Source organism: Adiantum capillus-veneris, chromosome 21, assembly GCF_014529385.1.
Source record: "Adiantum capillus-veneris isolate H3 chromosome 21, ASM1452938v2, whole genome shotgun sequence".
Classification (NCBI taxonomy): Eukaryota; Viridiplantae; Streptophyta; class Polypodiopsida; order Polypodiales; family Pteridaceae; genus Adiantum; species Adiantum capillus-veneris.
This window is the reverse complement of record NC_140951.1, coordinates 3,082,842-3,089,303: the sequence shown is the minus strand read 5'-3', so window position 1 is coordinate 3,089,303 and position 6,462 is coordinate 3,082,842. Positions and strand designations below refer to the sequence as shown.

Below are 6,462 nucleotides of genomic sequence, written 5' to 3'. Positions count from 1 at the left end.
GCCTAAAAAATCCCCCTAAAAGAGGCCATGAATGCTTGAGCTGATCTTAAGCTCCTAATGATGTTGATTAATTTTTACACGCAATTTGAGCTAGAAGCTTTGCATGGCTATGGAAACAAGGCCATGGGTGGTGAAGAAATTGGGCATCGTTGGATGGATATGCCGATCTACGGTTGAGAATTGGGCAAAATTTGAAATTGCTAGGCTTATTTGGGTGTAGCAAAAGTGTAGCTCTGTTTGTTTTTCCTGCTAAACCCGAGACCAGATTCATTTTGTGCAGAGAATTCGCAGTGCAACCTTTTGAAGGTCTCGATCTTCTTGTGCCCACACATGACCTACTTGCACCTTGCTCGCCATGGCCATGCCATCTAGCCTCACCACTGGCCTGCCATGAAACGCTTTTTGCCTTGCTTTGGAAGGTCAAGAGCTCATGTTTTCGACTGTGCAATTTGGCCATGCACATCCCCTTGACTGAGAAACAAAACATTACAGGGGAGACATTGTTGCATACAACACATGCAAAAAGATTTTCAAATGTATGTTTGATGGGGATTCTACAGTGTATATGCTCTTGTGGGATTCCAAACAAAGCTACATCATTCCTGAAGAACACACGCCAGTTGATGCTGACACTGCAATTTCTTTTGACGATGGTGATGAGATCTCTTTGGCTGATGTTTTGGCAAGTAAGAAGAGGGAATATGGATGCTCTAATGTATGCCCTTCTATGGATCTACCTATTGTTCATGATGTGGTTGCCACAACATGTGAGAGGACCATATAATTTAAAATATGGATGCGATGGATGACGCCTATGTATGATGAACAATCATATGCGGAGGGTCAATGGTTGTTAACACATGCTCCAATTGAGACTAGGAGGGGCCATCCTCCAAAGCACAAAGTTTTCGGTAGAGGTCGGTTAAAGGCTTGACATATTGAGGTGGACTTTGACTACCATGCTGCTAGTGAGGATGTTGAGCTTCATGTTACTACATGCAAAGTTGGGACTAGTCATGCTCTCGGTAAGGGGTACAAGCTTAGTAAGAAGCGGGGAAAAGTGCAAAAGCCTGTTCTGGAAAAGGGCCGTCCATCAGATTTGTGAGAAGAAAACGATTTTGGTGATGAGCATGCCTCTATTGGAGAGGAAGACGAATACGAGGATGAGGCCAAAGGGCCAATTTTGCATGAAATTGATGATGAGACTGATTTGTCTACTGGATGCATTGCAAAATGGAAGAGTGGTCACAACTTGTGGGTTGAGCCAGATGGGACATTTAAGAAGCGTCAAATAAGATACGGTAGAGACGCTTGACTTTTTATAAAAACACCTAAAAAGGACACTAAAATGTCCTTTTTTGGTACCAAACTAGTGTTAAGAAACGAAGATGTGTGGGCTTAAGTCAATGCCAAAGGCATATGAATATCTTGGCAATTATTGGCACTCTATGATGGTAGCCTTGAAAATCAATTTCCACAACATGGGCAAGAAGGTTGAAAAACCAAGAATATAGGAGGAAAACAAATTTATGAGAGAGGGAGAAATGCCAATGTTTATACCAAAAATGACAAGTCAAAGGGTATATGCAACTACCAAGGTAAAAATCAGCTCTTCTTGGAAGATAATAGATGCTTCAAATCTAGGGAACAAGGACACTCATAAAGGACATGCTAAAGCATACTCAAAAGGAGTTCCCCAAGAATCTATGGTTGAAACTTAGGTGAAGGAAGATCACCTCAAAAGGAGTGCCATTATGCTATGCATTGGGGACAATAAGAGAGCATGATACATTGGTCATGCGTGTGATCTAGGTTTAACACACAATTTCATATAAGTAGATCTGGCTCAAAGCTGGCTACTAGCTTGGGAAATATTCTCCTGAGATGGGTCCTTCCATACCAACTAATGGAGTCTTCAAAGGCTACGAAGTCCGAGTTATTCCGCTAGTTGGTAAGCTCAGGCTCCATATTCAAGTTTATGTGGAGAAGCCATCTTTATCTCTCCACTTAAGATGTTTTATTAGGACCACCATGGTTTGACCATGTGGTTGCCTCTTTAAAGTTCCTAAAATGAGCTGCTAAATTCCAACATAGAGTTAGAGAGATGGGTCTCTAAGTTAATGAGAGGAGGAATTAAAATCCTAATGTCTCTCATAAACATTTTTCTTCTAATTTCCTAAGTTCATTAAAAGAGCAATTTTTTATTTTTTATTTTTCAAAACTCACAACTATGAGTGGATAGTATTAAGAACATCAAAAATATACACCAACCTCAAGCTCAGATCGAGCCTTGAGGGTCAAAGGATTGTTGGAATTAGGGTTGCAGAGAAATGCACACAGCTTGGAGAAGACGAAGGAAGCTCAAGGCACACAACTGCGAGTGTATTACTTAGAGTGCAATGCAAAAATTGATAGCCATAGAGTGATGGGCGTATATACAATACACGGGGGAAAAAACCTCCTAAAGAGGGAAAAAATGCCCTGGTGGTCCTAGTGTGTTCACACACATCACTACCACATGTATATGGTAACAAATCCCCCTTGGAGTGATGCGGTGAATGAGAGCTGGCACATGAGTAAAGGGAAGTGCCCAAAGCTTTGCGGAAAGCTTCAAGCCCAAAGGGGAGTAAGCCCAAAGCTTTCCAGAAATCTTTGAGCTTCTCATGAGACAATGCCTTTGTGAAAAGATCTGCAAGGTTTTCCTGTGTTGGCACATAAGCCAAGCTGATCTCTCTTGCAGAGAGCCTCTCTCTAACAGAGTGGTAATGCACCTCAATGTGCTTTGTGCGAGCATGAAAAATTGGGTTTCTCGCAACTGCCAATGCACTCTGACTGTCAATGTAGATAGTGTTGGCAATGTCTTGTCCAACACCCAAATCAGCCACCATAAGACGTTTGAGCCATACACACTCAATCGTAGCTGTGAAGACTGCCTTGTACTCAGTCTCACGACTAGAAGTGGCCACAGTAGGTTGCTTCTTGCTCAACCATGATATACATGAACTGCCAAGCATGAAACAAAAACCACTTGTGGACACTCTTGTGTCAAAACAACCAGCCCAATCTGAGTCCAAAAAAGCATGTAAGTCTAGCTGCAATGATCCCCCTTGGGATAAAACAGGTCAAGATGTAAAGTGCCACTAAGGTAGTGGAAAATCCTCTTGACAGCCTGCCAATGCTTAGACCCTGGGCTATACATAAATCTGCTGACTTGTGAGACTGCAAACTGAATATTTGGCCTCGTGTTGCATACATAAACGAGGCAGCCAACAGCATTTTGGTAAAGAGTGACATCTGCAGGATGACCAGCATCATGAAGACTCAATTTCAAACCTGTTTCCATGGGAGTGGAAATAGGTTTGCAATCCTCAAGTCCAAACTTACATAGCAATGTCTCTATGTAACTTTTCAAACACAAGGCAATACCACCATCACACTGCTTAAACTGTATACCCAAGTAATGATGCAACAGCCCCAAATATTTCACCTTGAAATTGGCATTCAAATCAGCCTTAAATTTAGCAATATGTCTCTCATTTGATCCAGTGATCAGCAAATCATCTACATAAAGAACCACAATGAGAAGTGCATCACCCTCACGCTTTACATACAATGTGCTTTCTTCTGGACTGTTATGAATACCTTGTTTGACCAAATGAGTGTCAGTTTTCTCATACCAAGCACGAGCAGATTGCTTCAACCCATACAAAGCCTTCTTACATCTGCACACTTTGTCCTCTTGTCCTTTCTTGACAAAATCGCAAGGCTGTGTTACATAAACTTCCTCAAATATGTCACCATTCAAGAAAGCAGTAACAATGTCTGATTGATGTACATCCCAACCAAAATGAGCTGCAAATGCACATAGAAAATGCACAGTAGTCATACGACAAGTGGGAGCAAAAGTCTCTTCATAATCTATGCATTTTTGCTATGCATAACCCTTTGCAACAAGTCGAGCCTTATGGCGATCGATCTCACCATCCGGCTTGTGTTTCAACTTGTAAACCCACTTTGTACCAATGGCCTTTTTGCCATGAGGCAAATCACATAAAGTCCATGTGTCATTTTCTATAAGTGCATCATATTCTGATTGCATGGTAGCCATCCAATTTTTTGAGTTATGTGCTTCATCAAAAGATAGAGGTTCCTCAACATCATGTAAGCTAGATACAGCCAAAGCATAACAATCTGATGCATAAGATGCATGGCGAGATCCTGAACAAGTACGACTAGACAAAGGTGCATCCAATTTACTGTCACACAATGTATGCACCAGCCATTTTGGCATACCTCTAGCCTGCTCATTTTCAGCCCTTTCCTCATCAAGTACATCATGTACATCTGCATCAATAATAACATTTTTTGAAACCCCCATAGACTGTACATTTGCCTCATTTGAATTTATGTTCGTATTTCCACCACTGAAAAGAGGCAACAAAGTGTCATAAATGTCCTGTGAGCTTACATTATTGTCTCTAGGACATGACAGCAAGGGTTGAACAGAACTTCCACAAACACTAATCCTTGAAACAAGAATATGCTTTGTTTGCAGATGATACAACCTATAATCTTTGCTTTCAGCATTATAACCAACAAAAATACATTTGACAGCCTTATCATCCAATTTTTTGCACTGTGTTTGTGGCACGAAAGCATATGTCAAACAGCCAAAAACATGCATGTGCTCAATAGAAGGCTTTCTATCATGCCATGCTTCATATGGAGTAATAGACTGCAAAGCTTTTGTAGGACACCAGTTAAGTACATAAGTGGCACACATGATGGCCTCAAGCCAAAAACAATGCCGCAAAGCTTGACTTTTGACCATACATTGTGCCATTTCCGTAAGTGACCTGTTTTTCCTCTCAGCAACGCCATTTTATTGAGGTGTATAAGGCACTATACATTGGTGTTTTATCCCACGAGAGCCAGAAATGCATTAAATTCATGAGACATATACTCCCCCCCTCGATCGGAACGGAGGGTTCCCATAGTACATTTTGATACATTTTCAGCCATAGCCATAAATTGTTTGAAGCACATAAAAACTTCGGACTTTGCTTTAAGCGGAAATACCCATGCATGCCTGGAGTAATCATCAATGAAAGTCACAAAGTAAAGGTAATTGCCCAAGGACGGAGTTTGCATGGGCCCACAAACATCACTATGCACAAGCATCACTATGCCAAACATCACTATGCACAAGCTGTAACCTGCATGTGGCCCTAACTGAACCATCCTTTGGAAACTTAGAACGTTGCATATTACCCAAAATACAGCCTTCACAAACATGTTTGACAGGTGCTTCACGAGGCGGCAAAGAAGCAACCATATCAGATTTCTACAGACGCAGCAAACTGGCAAAATTCAGATGACCAAAATGTGCATGCCAAAGTTTTGCATCTGAAATGGCCCTTGAATCTGCAACTGCATTTGCAAAATTTTGTCCACACTTGTCATACAAAGTGAGCTTATAGAGCCCACGGCACAAAAGCCTAGATGCAACAATTTCATCACCACAACTGAGATCATGAACTGTACATCTGTCATCCACAAATTTGACTACAAGTCCAAGTCTAGCAAGTGCAGATACAGACAAAAGATTCTTCTTGATCCCGGGTACATAAAGTGCATCAACAAGTGTGAAAGAACTACCATTTGCAGTAGTAAGCACAATCTTTCCAGCTCCATGAATCGGATAAGAGGCGTTGTTGGCACAAGTGACTGAATTCCCATGAGGGACAGACTCTAGAGAGGTGAACAATTCATGATGTGAGGTAATGTGCTTTGTAGCACCACTGTCAAAATACCACACATGTGAATCTGCAGCAACTGACATGCATGCATCATGGACAACAAGATTGTAAGTGCACTCTTCACTAAAAGCCCATTCTGCATCAAACAACAGCAACATAGTCTCCTCTCACAGAAGACTCAACAATGGCTGCATTTGTAGTGGAACCAGCATTTGCATTGGAACCACCCTCTTTCTTCTTAGCCTCTTTGGCCTTCAACTTAGGACACTGCTTGATCATTAGCTTTACAATAATGGCAACGCATCTTCCTTTTGCCCTTATCACCAGAATTTCCATACGAATCGTTGCCATTACAAGCATTAGGAATAGAAGTTTTGCCACTCGAAGAAGAACCATAAGAAGTGGTTGCATTACTATTACTACCCTTTCTTTGAGAAGCAATAAAAGCTTGTTCAACTGCACGTTGCCTAGTCCTGTTTTTTCTAGAAAGTGACTCTTGCAACAGCAATGTCCATAATGCATCAAACTTGATAACTTCAGGATTTCCCTGGGTCAGAAGTCTTTCAGTACTAGCAAAAGTCTGGTAAGAATCTGGTAAGGCATCAAGAATAGTTTGCACAAGGGAACTGTCTAAAATGACTTCACCTGCAGAAATAAGTTGCTCATTGATATCCTTGACACCAGCAAGGAAAGTGTCCATATC

General features: G+C 41.4%; 1 pseudogene; it reads left to right on the top strand.

The window, feature by feature from the left end:
• Nucleotides 1-355: 355 nt before the first annotated feature.
• LOC147430465 (uncharacterized) lies at nt 356-1,315 on the top strand (annotated as a pseudogene).
• The last annotated feature ends 5,147 nt before the right edge of the window (nt 1,316-6,462 follow it).